The 13,422-nt window shown below is 44.4% G+C and overlaps 1 protein-coding gene and 1 long non-coding RNA gene across 9 annotated transcripts in view; one reads left to right on the forward strand and one right to left on the reverse strand.

Annotated features, from left to right (window-relative positions):
- Nucleotides 1-4,913, forward strand: part of LOC143442395 (uncharacterized) — a 50,517-nt gene extending 45,604 nt beyond the window's left edge. For 4 of the 5 annotated variants that reach the window (XR_013110554.1, XR_013110553.1, XR_013110555.1 and 1 more), the window contains 2 exons: nucleotides 2,489-2,586; nucleotides 2,839-3,920. This is a non-coding gene — a long non-coding RNA (uncharacterized LOC143442395). Of the gene's footprint in view, nucleotides 1-2,488; nucleotides 2,587-2,838; nucleotides 3,921-3,970 lie in introns of those variants that run through there. The other variant, XR_013110552.1, reaches the window with a different exon arrangement.
- The window catches only part of Dab1 (DAB adaptor protein 1), a 1,102,742-nt gene that overhangs the window by 18,826 nt on the left and 1,070,494 nt on the right, over nucleotides 1-13,422 (reverse strand). The window lies entirely within an intron of this gene.

The raw sequence follows: 13,422 nt of genomic DNA on the forward strand, positions 1-13,422 counted from the left end.
CCAGCCAGTGTTAAAGGCTTTGAAACAAGAAAACAGATAACATCTTTGTAGAACTCTAAGTCTAGTTGTACTGGGGAACACCGTTCAAACTTGTGATTTATTCACACTGATAGCTCACTTACTAATGCAGTGCCGTGACCTCCAACACACTAAGTGACAATTGAGCCACTTGCTTCTCTTGTTCTCTCATCTACTTTGACAGAACTAAATAATTCTCAGAGGGAATGCTGTCGCCCCCTAGGGGTGAAGAGAAATCAGTGGGATGTTTTAGTTGTTATGGTAACTTCAGGGAAGTTTGGTTTTTAAAGGGCTACCAGCATTGACAACAGATATCTGTAACTTATGAGACCAATGCACAGGACAATGACCTATCCTGCCTCCTGATGTAAGCCTAGACAGACCAAATGGCTCAGAAATTTAGTTTCTCTGCACACAAAGTCAACACCTGTGGTTTCTCATGAACATGACACTCGGGTAAACTCAAGTCATTTGACTTGGAACATGCGAGAGTCTTTTGGAAAAGGGTGATCCCAGACAGAAACACTCCTCATCGTGGCTGGTGTCAGCCTGTATTTTTAGCTGCAGTTTTTACTGGTGACTCTGTTATCAGGTACAATCTTCTCATTACTCATTATGTCCTGCAATATGGTCGTGCCCAAGTATTTCTTTATTGAAATACATGCTTTATTATAAATCAGTTCTCGTTTCAACCCCATATTATCAGTGTGGCATTATACTGATGACAACGGTGTAGGAAAAGAGTGAGATCCCACAACACTGCAGATATTTGTTATATTAAAAAGGAAAAGGATCTAGGCTTCAACTGTGGGCCTTTTAATGTCCCTGGTGACTCTAGTGTCCATTTTAATGAGTGGGCAGAAACCTTCAGTTTTGACCCAGTCATGCCCCACCCTCCTTCCCACCACTCTTCCAAAATAGAAATATACCCACTCTTTGATGATGGGCTTATATAGTAGAGATACTACAGGTACCAACCTACTGCACAGCCTAGCTTAGCAGCCCAGTAGACTGTGGAAGTGACCTTTCCCTCTGACTGCATGGCTGACTGGGAGCCACAGCTCCCTGTGGCTGCCCAGCACCTAGCAAGAGAGCATTGTACCACATGTTGTCACCCTGGGGAAAGATCAACATTCACAGTGTGGTTTCTACAGAATGCATATTGCCATCACAAAATCACAAAGAAAAATAATTTTAAGGGGAGAGGCATCCCGAGCCAGCCACAGAGTTAGGAGTCGGAGTCCGTGTATCACTTTAACATCTTGAGCATAAAGCTCAGCTAAGTGGCTTTGGCTCATGTGTGGCGACTGGTGTACAGATCCAGAGGACGGACATTTTCATGTGTTTCCAAGAGTGCAATGGAACCTAAGAGCCACAGGTAGATTCATCTCTGATGATTGTCCTGTTGGTGGCAGCAACCCCCTCATATTGCCTTTTCCCCCCCAAAGAGAGCTAACAGATGGGCTACGTACAATTTTTGGGAGAGAGCTATTAGCATGTCTCTCTGGCTTTATGCCATCTGCTCCAGACCAAAGTATAATATTCAGAAGAGAAAAAGGCAACACTGGGTAATTGGTACCATGTTGGGGGGTTTACGGATCTTGTTCAATTTTCCTGGTTGGGGGAGGAAGGGTTGTTAAGCCTGAGCTCTCCCCAAGCCTGGGAGCTACTGCTTTTTAGCCACAGGCCAGATACATGCCTGAAGGGATACCTCAGCAATAAGACTAAAGCAGCATTGGTCTCAGGGAGCAGCTTATTGCAGACACTGCAGCTACCTAACAATTTGTTAGCTGGAGACTCGTGTGCAGCAGTGGAGGGATAAGGTGCCAAGAAACATCTGTTTATGTCATAAAAGTTCAAGCATTGCAAACCTCTTTGCTGCTTGCAAAAAGGGAACACCCACATTCCCACTTTGCAGTTAAAGGGTGTGTGTGCATGTGCCTGTTAAATATTGCAATCTATAACAAGATGCCAGCTCTGGAGACACCCGTACCTGTGACTGAGAAAAGAAAAACAAAACCAGACTAACCTACAAGAAACACTTTGGAAACGAAGGCTCACTGCATTTGTATAGAACTTGTTTGGTACCTCCTAGCTACATTGCCTCCTTTGACTCACTCATTCATCCAAAAATATCCATGCTGGATACTTGGCTCTGATTCAGTCTCTAGAGATGCAGAGAAGAGCAGAACAACACCCCTCCCTTTTTTGGTGGGGGGGAGTAGATGCTTGAAGTAAGCCTCTGGGGTAGCTATTACCACTCTCTGTTTATTCTTATGCATCGAATTCTACTTCTATGAGGGCATAGCTTACACCAGCCAGTTATACAAGCAGCAAAGCACAAACGTCTGCTGAGTTCCTCCAGAGATCACACTTGCCGGCAGTATTACAGAGGTCTTTCATAACACACAAGTCATGAGGATGAGGCTTTCAGCTCTGGGAGGTCTAATCACCACCTCTCATTTTACAGGTGAGCATCTAGGTTCAGCGGAGCTGAGGCTGGGCTGTCTGCAGCTGGTTAGTAGCAAAGCCTTCTTCTCCAGACCACCCAGGCTACCTCTGCCATAGGTAAGCAAGAGACCGAAGAATTAACTAAACTTTACTATATGCATTTTTTTTTAAAATCCCAAGAAGATAAGGGATGGGAGGAAGGAGGTAGCACAGGGCATTTGTCCTCTGACTTTTATAACCAGGGCTATGATAATAAAGTAATAACAAGCTTTTCCACATCGAACATCTACAATGCACCAGCACTTTCAGAGGTCCTTAGTTATCTCATTTAGTTCTCATGATATTGACACAATGGTTTTTGTTTTTCAGTCCTGTTATGAAGATGAAGTTTTGCTTCTGACAGATCATCAGTCCCAACATCTAACTAAAAAGCAAGCCAGACTGGGAGACTCAGAAGTCCTTAGCAGCCAGCTATCCTTCGTGTGATGTGGGTCACTTCTTGACCTTGTCTCCCCATTGCTGACCAGATAATTTATGCAAGTAGATAGAGGCACAACATCAGGTGACATTTTAACACCAGTTGAAGATGTAAAGGCTCAGATTACCACCATCCGAACACTATCTAAAGCATATTTTACATAAAGACAGAAAATTTAAAAATGCCAATGCAAATTAATTTTAGACTTCTGCTTTGGAAACTTTGATCAAATTTTTTTCAATAATCCAAAGAGACAACATTGCAAAGATCAATAGCTTGACACACAGCGGGTTAAGTAGTAAGATTCCTCGACCTAGCATGGGAAAAAGTATAGTACCTTTTCTGCATCTGACAGTATTGAGTCTGACAAAGGTCTCCAGGGCATTTGTAATCTAATACAAGTACAGGGTGAGACTCAAAACCACACCTAGTGCCATCTTGTCGTTTATAGAGAGGATAGAAGTAGGAGAGGCCAAACTTCCTCCCCTGGCCTGGAACACTCGTAACCAGGAAGCCCTTCTTCTTCCTTGACCCTTCACCCTCTTGTTGTTGTAGTTGAGACATCCTCCTTAGCACGCCCTCCTTGGCCAGGACTCTGAAGTCCTAGTCTCTGCTCTATGCATCACTTCATGCCTACTACTCTACTGTTCTAATGTATCACATACTCATATATGCTCTGGCTTATGACCCCAGCTGGAGGGGAGCCCTCTGCTAAGTTCAGTGTATACTCCAAGCACTTGGAACAGGAGGTGGCCTATAGTGAATACAGGAGGGAGGGCACCCAGTGAATACTTGTAGAGTGAGCATGTCTGGAGATTAGTAGGTGTATCATTGTTATTGTTGATCTTTATAGACAAAGCAACGGGGACAGCGTGGGTATGTGAAGACAAGGCTCCAGCTCAGGGGTGCTCCTAACAGACATTTTTATTCATATTTTAAATAACACATCCTATTTTATTGTTTCCAAGATTTTAATGTTTATTTATATTCAGAAAACAACTCATCACCACTATACCATTTCAGAGACCACCAAAACAATTCAATGGGGGAGCTTGGAAATGAATACATTTCTAGGATGCCTACAGATTCTGAGCTATGAGTCTACCAACTATATTGCTATATCTAAAAGTTTGTAATCATCCCTAAACTCAAGAGGAGGAGCTGCATTCTAGAACAGGGTATGAATTTTTAATTTATATACAATAAAAGCAAGGTTTATATTTAGTAGCAAGAATTCGTTTCTAACACCATATAATTAAAAGTAATTATTTACATAAAAAAGCCCAAGCAGATTTGTATTCTAAAATATTCAAGCTCTCATTTGCTGTTTATAAGAATAACACTAAGAAAGAACTAGTGAGCCTCCAACTCAGAGCACAGAGGCAGAGGGAAATGTAACACTGTTTCAGGCTCCCAGATAACTAAAAGAACTAACCTCACCTATCAGTAGCCATTTCCAAGTGGAGTCTCCTGGCTACCAGGAGTGGCAGATATAGAAACAAAGTATAACCCCTGAGATGCTACCATTTCTAAATTACCTGCTGAACTGTGATCACAGGCATTTTTACCCTTTAGTAAATACAATCAATGCATTTTAAAGGACACTTGGAAAATAAAGAGATACGTTTTAAATCACTAAATGATACATTCTCTTCTCAGTTAACCATTAGCAGTTTATTCTTGTTCGACAGGGTTCCCCATGTGAGTAGGGAACCTGTCTTTCCTTGAGCCTAGCAAGGCAGTCCCCTCTACCATCAGGATTTAAGAGGCATATCTCCTTTTTCTTTTGCACCATCTTTCCTGCCGGTGGCTGAAGGGATCAGGAGAAAACAGACGCTCGCTGATTTGTATGGCTGTGTGCATGATGCTATGTTTCTCAAACAACCCTGAGTCTAGAATTTTCCAGGTGGAAGGAAGCCATCCCTGGTTCCCTGGCATCAGCACCCACAGCTTTGTGTGTGACCTCCACCTGTCCACTTGATATGGCTGCCTAGTGTCTCCTGGTGAGCCACAAGAGGGAACAGGGCTCCTCAAGTGTTCTAACTATATTTGGTCCTGGTTCAATTAGTTGTCTGAGGTCCACAGGAAGTAGAAGGTGGAAGTGGACTTACCTGAGGGTACGGCAGCAGTGCCAAAAGACATAGAGCCAAACACATCTGCACTCCCCGGAAGCGTCTGGGATGACGACGGGAGAAAGGCATCACTGGGGTTGCAGGAGTCTGTCAGACAGAGAGGGGAGAGGGAACAGATACATGAGACCTGCTCAGCAGTCCATATAGATAGGGGAGTGAGGTGGGTGTTGATAAAACCAGAAACAGCCCAAGTCACTTATGTGATCCACTGCCTGATGACAGAAACATTATCTTACCCCTGGGGGGCCTCCTGGGGGGCAGGTAAACGAGCTGCTCTGAGGACTAAGTGAAACCATGAATCTAAACGAATTGTTTTATTCAGTTTTCATAAGCACCATGCATGGGTGTATAGTCGATGCTCAGCTCATGATGGGCAGTATGAGTGTTCATTTGAGCCCCTACCTATGGGAATTTTTCAGGCCAACCTTACTCAGTCATATAGGACTTTCGCCACTTGCAAGCAGCCAATTCAATCTGACATATACCCACTTGAACCTTACTGTTTTCTCTGTTAGAACTTGTTGTTTATTAGCTGTTCAGTAAAGAGTTGTCTAAATAAAACAAAGGAAGCTCGAGGAGTGGATAGAGTGCAGGCCTATGTGTCCTGGAGCCTCACCGGCTCTTGCTTGAACCTTCCCTTTGCAAAAGAGGAGGAAATATTTTCAAGAAGACAACCAAGCCATAGCGGCATATCTGGAAACTTCTAGCCCCAACCTGACCTCAGCTGCAGCTCCAGAAAGGTCAGCTGCACGAAGTGCTGGATAAGGGGGAAGTTATCAAACTAAGAACATCCATTCCTGTTAACTGTAGGCTTTTGCCTACAGTGTAAGTCTGCTTGCTGCCATAATATCCTTGTGGGTCCCCGCCTCCTCCGTTGGAACAGACTGGGGCTAAGCATTAATTCTGAAACCATGGCATTAGACAGGGCCATTTTTAAGACCGTCAGCCTTCCGGGACGAAATGGCATTGTTCTGAGGATACTAATACCCATTTGGATTTCACTTGGGATTCAGGGCCAAACATAGCCCTGAGCTCTGCGTTAAGCAGTTTTGCACACCGTCAGAACAGCCCCCGCCCCCATGGCCTTGCAGAAGTCACATGTCCTCCTTGGGTCTCAGTTTGCTCATCTGTAGCAATGCAGGGCGTAAAGAAGAAGAGACCCTCAGGCCCACTCTCGCCTGTTTCTAGCCCAGCTTATGTACTGAGGCAGCTGTGAGGAGTGAAAGGCTCACGAGACAGGCCTGGCTTCTCTGGGAACAAGACAAGGTTGCAATGGACACCAGGGTTGGGAACAGGGCAGTTGTGCCTGATTCCCCAGTGGCAGCTGTGGGCTGCAAGGTCTCAGGCCGTCTGTGGTGGTATCACAGCCCTTTCTCTATGAAGTGCACTCCCACCTATGCCTCTCTTTGGCTACTGTGTGGTGCCCAGAGGAGCAGTCCTTTCCCCACCAGCTTCAGTGGTGCAGCGCGGCGTTTCTCTCTCGCTCTCTCTCTCTGGGGAGCAGGCCGGGGAGGGCTGAAGGAGGGCATGCATGTATCACAGTGGCTATTGCAGTGACAGGATTTCTCACCAAAGGGTCTAGTACTAAGGTTCTACTCTGTTTTTTTTTAATTCATTTTCTTTCTTTCTTTCCTTCTATTTTTCTTTAATTTTGTACTTCAAAGGAAGGATCTATGCAATTTCAATCCTCTTGCAAGCAGTGCCCGGGGTGCCCTTACTGAGCTGTGGCGGTGAACCCAGAGCATCCTGAGTGGCTTCAGGGAGCACGGTCATACTTTTCCAAGGTACAAGGCAAGCCAGTTGGGGGTGAACACAGTAAAGGTGGGAGGAAGAAAGGAATGGGTGAAGAGGAGAAGGATGTAACATAAAGGCCCTCCTTTCCTTAGCACTGCCACTTGTGCTGTGGGGGACCAGGCCCATCTTGACCCATGCCTGCTCATGCTTCCTGGGGCCGGTTGAGTTTGTGTCCCATTCTCAATTTAGCTAGCTATCAGCTCAAACTATGTATCTTTCTAGTCTCCCTTCTTAAGCCTTAAGAGGAGTCATAATCAGTGTCCCTTGGTCACTCTAAGCATGGTGTCACTTCTCTCACTCATGGGCATTTGATCCTAGTTCCTTTCTTTTTAGTATAAGAGCTTGAGGTTCAGGAGCTATTATTTGAAATACTCAATAACAAGCTTAGCTCGCAGGCCGAGTCAAAATTTACCAGCCATGCTTTCTCACCAAGCCCAGATTGTGTCACTGTTGTGGCTGTTAAAGAAGAGCCTAGGCACAGGGTTCAGAGGGTGGTGCATACTTACAGGGGAGAAAGTTATATCCTGAGGGGTGGACATGTACTCCAAAAAGTTTAATTGGGCACGCCTGGAAAGACCCAAAAGAAATCCTGTGAGCATGAGGTGAATGTTTGCCGGGCTTGCTTTAATTGTTGTATCTGAGAATAATCGCCCCTCTCTCCGTTACCACCACGGAATTGATAAAGCCAGTCACTCCCTACTCACTTTATGGTTCCAGGCCATAGACAGAATTTGCGTCCCCTATGACTATTTCTCTCAAGAGTAGAACTCCCATCCCAAGCCTACCCCTTGCAAGAATGGCAAGACCACTATGAGTCTTTTCTCAGGAAATGCCACAACAGCACTAGCCCTGAGAGATAGATCCCTTAGTTACATTGTTTTGTAAGAAATAGATTCCCATAGAGGTGACAACAAGTGCACCAGGTCAGGATTTGTAATTCTAATAGATGGCATGCAGTCAAAATCTCGTCCTCTGAAGTCCTGTCCTTTGAGATAAAAATGTGGTTGAATGAAAAGAAAACATTTCATTTATACCAGGAAGGGCACAAACCAGTCCCAGTATGACACACTATCAATCACTCCAGCACTGTATCCTACGACATAGCTCATCCATCTTCCCATCCATCATACAGGGGGTGTGAAAAAGCCGGACCACAAGAGCAGAAAGAACCCTTTTAGATACACTTAAAATTAATCTGCATACACTTTACTTTAGGGACCATAGATTCTTTGGCCAGAACAAATGTCCAAAAGGACTTAATTTGCAAAGCGTATATCACACACTTTGTGTGAAGCTTTCCCACTGAGCAACCTACTTCCCACGCATCTTTGCATCTTAGTGAGGCTCCAAGTGCAGGCAGCAGCAAAAACCAGTTAACAGAGCTCTGGATTCAAATAACCCCAAAAAAAAAAAAAGGAAAAAAAAAAAAATTTGGGCTACTGCTTCTGAAGAGTGATCCATTTTTTGAGTTCAGTGAGAAAGGTCCCACATGTTTTGTATGTTGTTGACTCACTTCCCAAGCTGGGTGAGGGAGTTGCTATGTAGAGATTATCATCCCTAATCTGAAGCTCTAAACCTCAAGTATTCCAAGTCTCAACACTGAGTGTTGATATATGCCACAAATGGAATTGCTATCCTGAATCCCCTATAAGGGTCCTGGTAAAAAGATGCTAGCATACTAAAACACACACACACACACACACACGACACACACACACACACCAATGAAGCTATCATAAAAGTATAATGAAACCGAAAGGAATTTGGTGTTTAGACTTTGGTTCCATCTCCCAAGGTTTGTCCTTCTGAATATGTCCTAACTTCAGACCCAAACCATGTTTTGGTCCCAGCTGTCTTGAAAAGGGAAGCTCATACCAGCATAGCTTGTTTGGTCCTCGCTACTTGGCTAAGCTTGGCTGGTGGCACGGAAGACTCTTCCTGGAGAGAGTTGAGCTCAGATGTGTGGTGCCACTCCCGTCCTTCACTTGGAACTCGCAGATTGAACAACAGTGCCTGGCACACACAAAGTTTTTTGTTTTCTTACTGAAGGGATACAACACTCTCCTGCAATCTTGAAGAGCATAGGTTTGGGCTCGTATTTGGTGTGAGAGGCATAGAAAGGAGAATGCCAAGCACCCAACTGCAGGCAGTAGATGGTCCTGTTGGGAGATGGTAGTCCATAATGCAGACCTTTCAAGGTGATAGGACAGAAAGGTGGCCCAAAACCGCTGTTGGGGCTGGAGCCCAGAGTCACCTAAGGGGCAGAGAATTTGGTCAAGTTTGCTAAAGGAAATAAAAAAAAAAAAAAGCCCGTCTCCAAAATCCGCAGGAGGTATCGTCAGCCTGGTGACAAAGATGTAAAGACAATATGGCAGTGTAAGAGCCCAAGTAGAGACTAGTGTGGGGCAGAAGCTGTTCCCTTGTGTTACCAGCATGAACCGCTCCTGGGAAGGACATGGCAAAGGGCCTGGGCAAGGCTGTTAAGGCATTTGATACAGGTCCGTCTTTCCACTGACTCCAACTCCTTCCCTCTCACACAGTGATGGCCACAGCTGATGTGCACATGCAGCTGGCCAGTAGCCCGTTTGCTCTTAATCGATTCTCCTGGTTTTCCTCTGCAAGCCTTTGGTACGCCAACACCTCACCTGATAGGGTGAAGCCTACCCTTTGGACCCTCTCCTGCGGTATGAAAGACTGACTCTTGCCTAATGAATTCAGCTAGGCTTCTGGGTTTTCCTGGAGAGTCTGGATCTCCTGCTTACAAAATGGCTCAGGACTATTTTCAGCGTTGGACATATTAAAATTGAAGTTAATAATTAAGTCACACAAATTACATCTCAAAGGTGTTAACTGTGGCATACTTTTTTACTTAACATCGTAAAGATCAATTTATTGCTAATTTTCTCCTTAAGCACAACTTTTAAAATAACCTTCTTTCTTGAGATATCGGCCCTTCCTCTTGCCAATGGATTTCACATCAAGGATTAACGGAAAAACATGGGATGCATAAACATAGGCAAGTTATTTCTTTTCATTGATTTCTGTTTAAATCGAACCCTGAGTTAATTTAAATTTTATAGAAAAAGGGGTTCTTGTGGCCAAAAATCAAAATAAGTCTGAATAACACGTAGATGGAGAATCGACTTAGTATCTATTTCACTGCCCTCCCTAACGTGAACCCAGCCGCTTATTTGTAACCTATAACTCTGTTACCATCTGAAAATATCTGAAATAACTGTCCTCATCCATCATGTTAAAGCCTCAAGAGAATAAAGCTTAGAGTTCCACATTTGTAAAACACTTTAAAGCTTACAATAAGCATTGCATACATTATCATCATGTTTGACACTGCTGATCCCAGGACATCGTTTCCTGGTCACAGTCGCACTTTACAGATCTTTAACTGAGGCTGAGTAAGTGAATGGGACCATGGACTGGTGCGCTGCACCTGTAGAGTAACCACCCCTTTCAAAGTCCTGTCTGCTGATTCACCGTTCTCTGCTCAGCTTTTCTTAATGTGTTAGTGAGCGTGAAGACATCGCTCCACTAGAAGCCTTGGTTCTCAAGAGCCTGCTGTTGTATCACACCCTGGGTGGCCATTAGCAGCTTTAGCTGAGATTCTGCTCATGCTAGAGGATTGCCTACCGACTACTTCCATAGTCTTCTGGGAGAGGAATAGCTCTAGTTGCAGATGTGTTTTCTTTGGAAGATACTGGGTATTTTGGCAGCATGTAGGTGGGGGTGATCCTGAGGCTCTAATGCAAGTGTTGGAGAATTGAAGCATTGGAAGGTTTGGTCCATCCCCTTTGGATTGGAGACCACATCAGCCTGCCCTGGTCCATCCACTTGATTGTAAAATAAGTGACAGTTTTCAGTATATTGAACCTGTACACTGCTTCAAGATTAGTGCCTATCCCTTCTTTCAACATGACTGTGGTGAGGTGACACAGTGAGGGATGAGAAGCCATGGATGACCTCTACAACATATTCTCTCCAGGCTTCAGCCCCCTGTTTTAGGCACAGGAATCCGGGAACCCTTCAGGATAAAATGTGTAAATTCTTGCATGATTGGCTACCATGCGTAAGAGCAGTGACACAAACTAGGACTCTTGCTCTTGTCCCATGTGTTCAGGAGATGGATGCTTTACGGGAGCCAGATTTAAACAGTCAGTCCACCAGTGCTAAGGAAACAGAGTCCATCTTCGGGCCTCTGCTGGCTTTTTCTAGTCAGTCATACCTTTCCCCACGCCCTCGTCATCTTTCTCTCAGACCAAGACTGTGTTGTATTTTTTCCCACCAGCAATATCTGGGATGTGTTCAGGAGACCTCTAAATACTGTTGAATGACATTAAGGGGTGCTTATTTTATTTCTAATACCCTGTATCTTACACACACACACACACACACACACACACACACCACCACCCTGTTTGTACATACACACTTCCCTACTGACCTCATGGCAAACCTTTTGTTTTCCTGTGAACATTGCAATGAGCACCTATGCTGAGCAGCAGAGAGCAGAACAATTTACCATTTATGCAGTTGGATGAGACACAGAGGAATAAGCAGATGGTCTACTTTAACAGGACCCTGGCCAAACTCACCTTGCTGCTCCAGAAGCTCATCAAGTCCATTGACCGGGTTTTCGTTTTATTTCCCCTGCCCAAACAAACCCAAAGGGGGCATGATTGATAGCACAGAATGAGTGATGGTCCGACAACATGAAACAGTTAAACAGACAAGGCCCTCGATTCTTACCGCGTGGCTGCGGCAAAGCCGCTGTCGAAATCCTCCAGCGGCTGGCTATTCTGCAAGTGCAAGGGATTGATGAATGAGGGGAGTGAATGACAAACAGATACATGGATTTATGGGTTTAATGATGACGGCAGCATGGTTTACACTCCCATGGGTCTCAGTAGGCGGAGCCGATTCTGATGTTAATGGTGAAAAGCCTGCGGATATGTTTCCAGCATAACCAATGATAAAGCATAAGACTGTTGGGAGATACATGGCAGCACCTCTGAAGTCAAAGTCCTCTTCCTGAGTATTTGGCATCCACTCAGCCAGGCACAGAAGGCACGAGCCACATGTTTTCAAGAAGAACTCATCTTCTTTGAATGAAGATGCCATCCTGTAATCTTTGCCAACTCAACTGTTTTTATTTGCTGGATTCCTTTGGTTATTTATGATATACAAAATAATGGGCCATTATTAAATTTTTATATTTAGTCACACACACTCTCTCATCACCGTTGTCCTGTCTTTTGTGCTACCCCTTCTCTTTGCTCACACTTTCTTATCCCAGTAAGCTTCAGTGGTTCCTACTTTATCCTAGCCCAGGTAATGCCACCGCTGCTACGAACTTCTCCTTCTTAGTGAGTTCTCGGTGCCTCAGCTGCACCTAGTCTGCTCTATAGCAAGTTCTTTCACTTGTGCATTTATTCCCAATGCCACTGCTCCCAGGGTCTACTACATAGCTTGCCAACAGCAATGAATGAATCCATGTTTTTAAACAAGTGGCTGGCAGCTGGCCAAAACTAACTGTTCTCTAACTTTTTTATCCTTTTTATATATCATGTATTAAATAAATGTTATAATATCTACCATACATGCATACTTTTATAACCTTGTTTTGTCTATACATACAAGCTAATTATTCTTTGGTAAATTGGGTTTCCAAGTAGCTCAATGCTATAGCATCTTTTGCCTACGGGCATTCAACCAAGTCATTGTGCATGAGCAGAGAGATGACAAGGCTTCCTAATTTTGAGCAGGGCTTGCTGGGTTTACTTGTTAACTGCTGTTCTGTTGCCAACTCACCTCACTCTGTCCACAGAAATTGTGACTGCTACTCCTTCATCTCCATCCACAGGATGTGGACGGGGGGTGGGGAGTGGGGAGGGGGCTCGGGAAATCCACGTGCCCAGGACCACTGTCTTAGAACAAACACCAGTAGACCTTGTCACCTGTCTCCACCGTGTCTAGCTCACCATGACTTACCCACGGTGACAGATGAAAGTTCCATGTGCAATCACAACAGAATACTACATTACACTACTATTGCATTGATAATTACTACTATTATTATTTGCTACATTGTGTATCTAGGAGCACCATGTAATCTTATGGTGTGGCCCCAAAGTTAAGGTTATTTTCGCTACATCTTTTATAAATCACATACTCCTGGGGATTTATGGCTGGGCCCCTACCACTAGCTCTTGGGTCATAACTTTTAATAAAAACATTTTTTAGTGTCCAAAATCTCATTACATCTGTCATATAAAAAAGCAATGGCTTCAGAACATGATGGATGAATTAATAATTTGAAAAACAGCCTGTGTTGAGTCTCATAAAAACCTCACCATGTCCCACATAATGAAAATGTGGGAGGACCTCTAGCATCGGCGTGTGGCCTGTCCCCTTCCTGGTGACAGAAACGTGGCCTCTGGGAATCGCAGAGGTGAGGCGCTCTGAGTGCTTCTGTACATCCAGAGGAGCTCAGTCTAGGAACTGGATAATATGTGTCCTAGGAGTCATGCAGGTCAT

This window comes from Arvicanthis niloticus, chromosome 5 (assembly GCF_011762505.2).
Source record: "Arvicanthis niloticus isolate mArvNil1 chromosome 5, mArvNil1.pat.X, whole genome shotgun sequence".
Classification (NCBI taxonomy): domain Eukaryota; kingdom Metazoa; phylum Chordata; class Mammalia; order Rodentia; family Muridae; genus Arvicanthis; species Arvicanthis niloticus.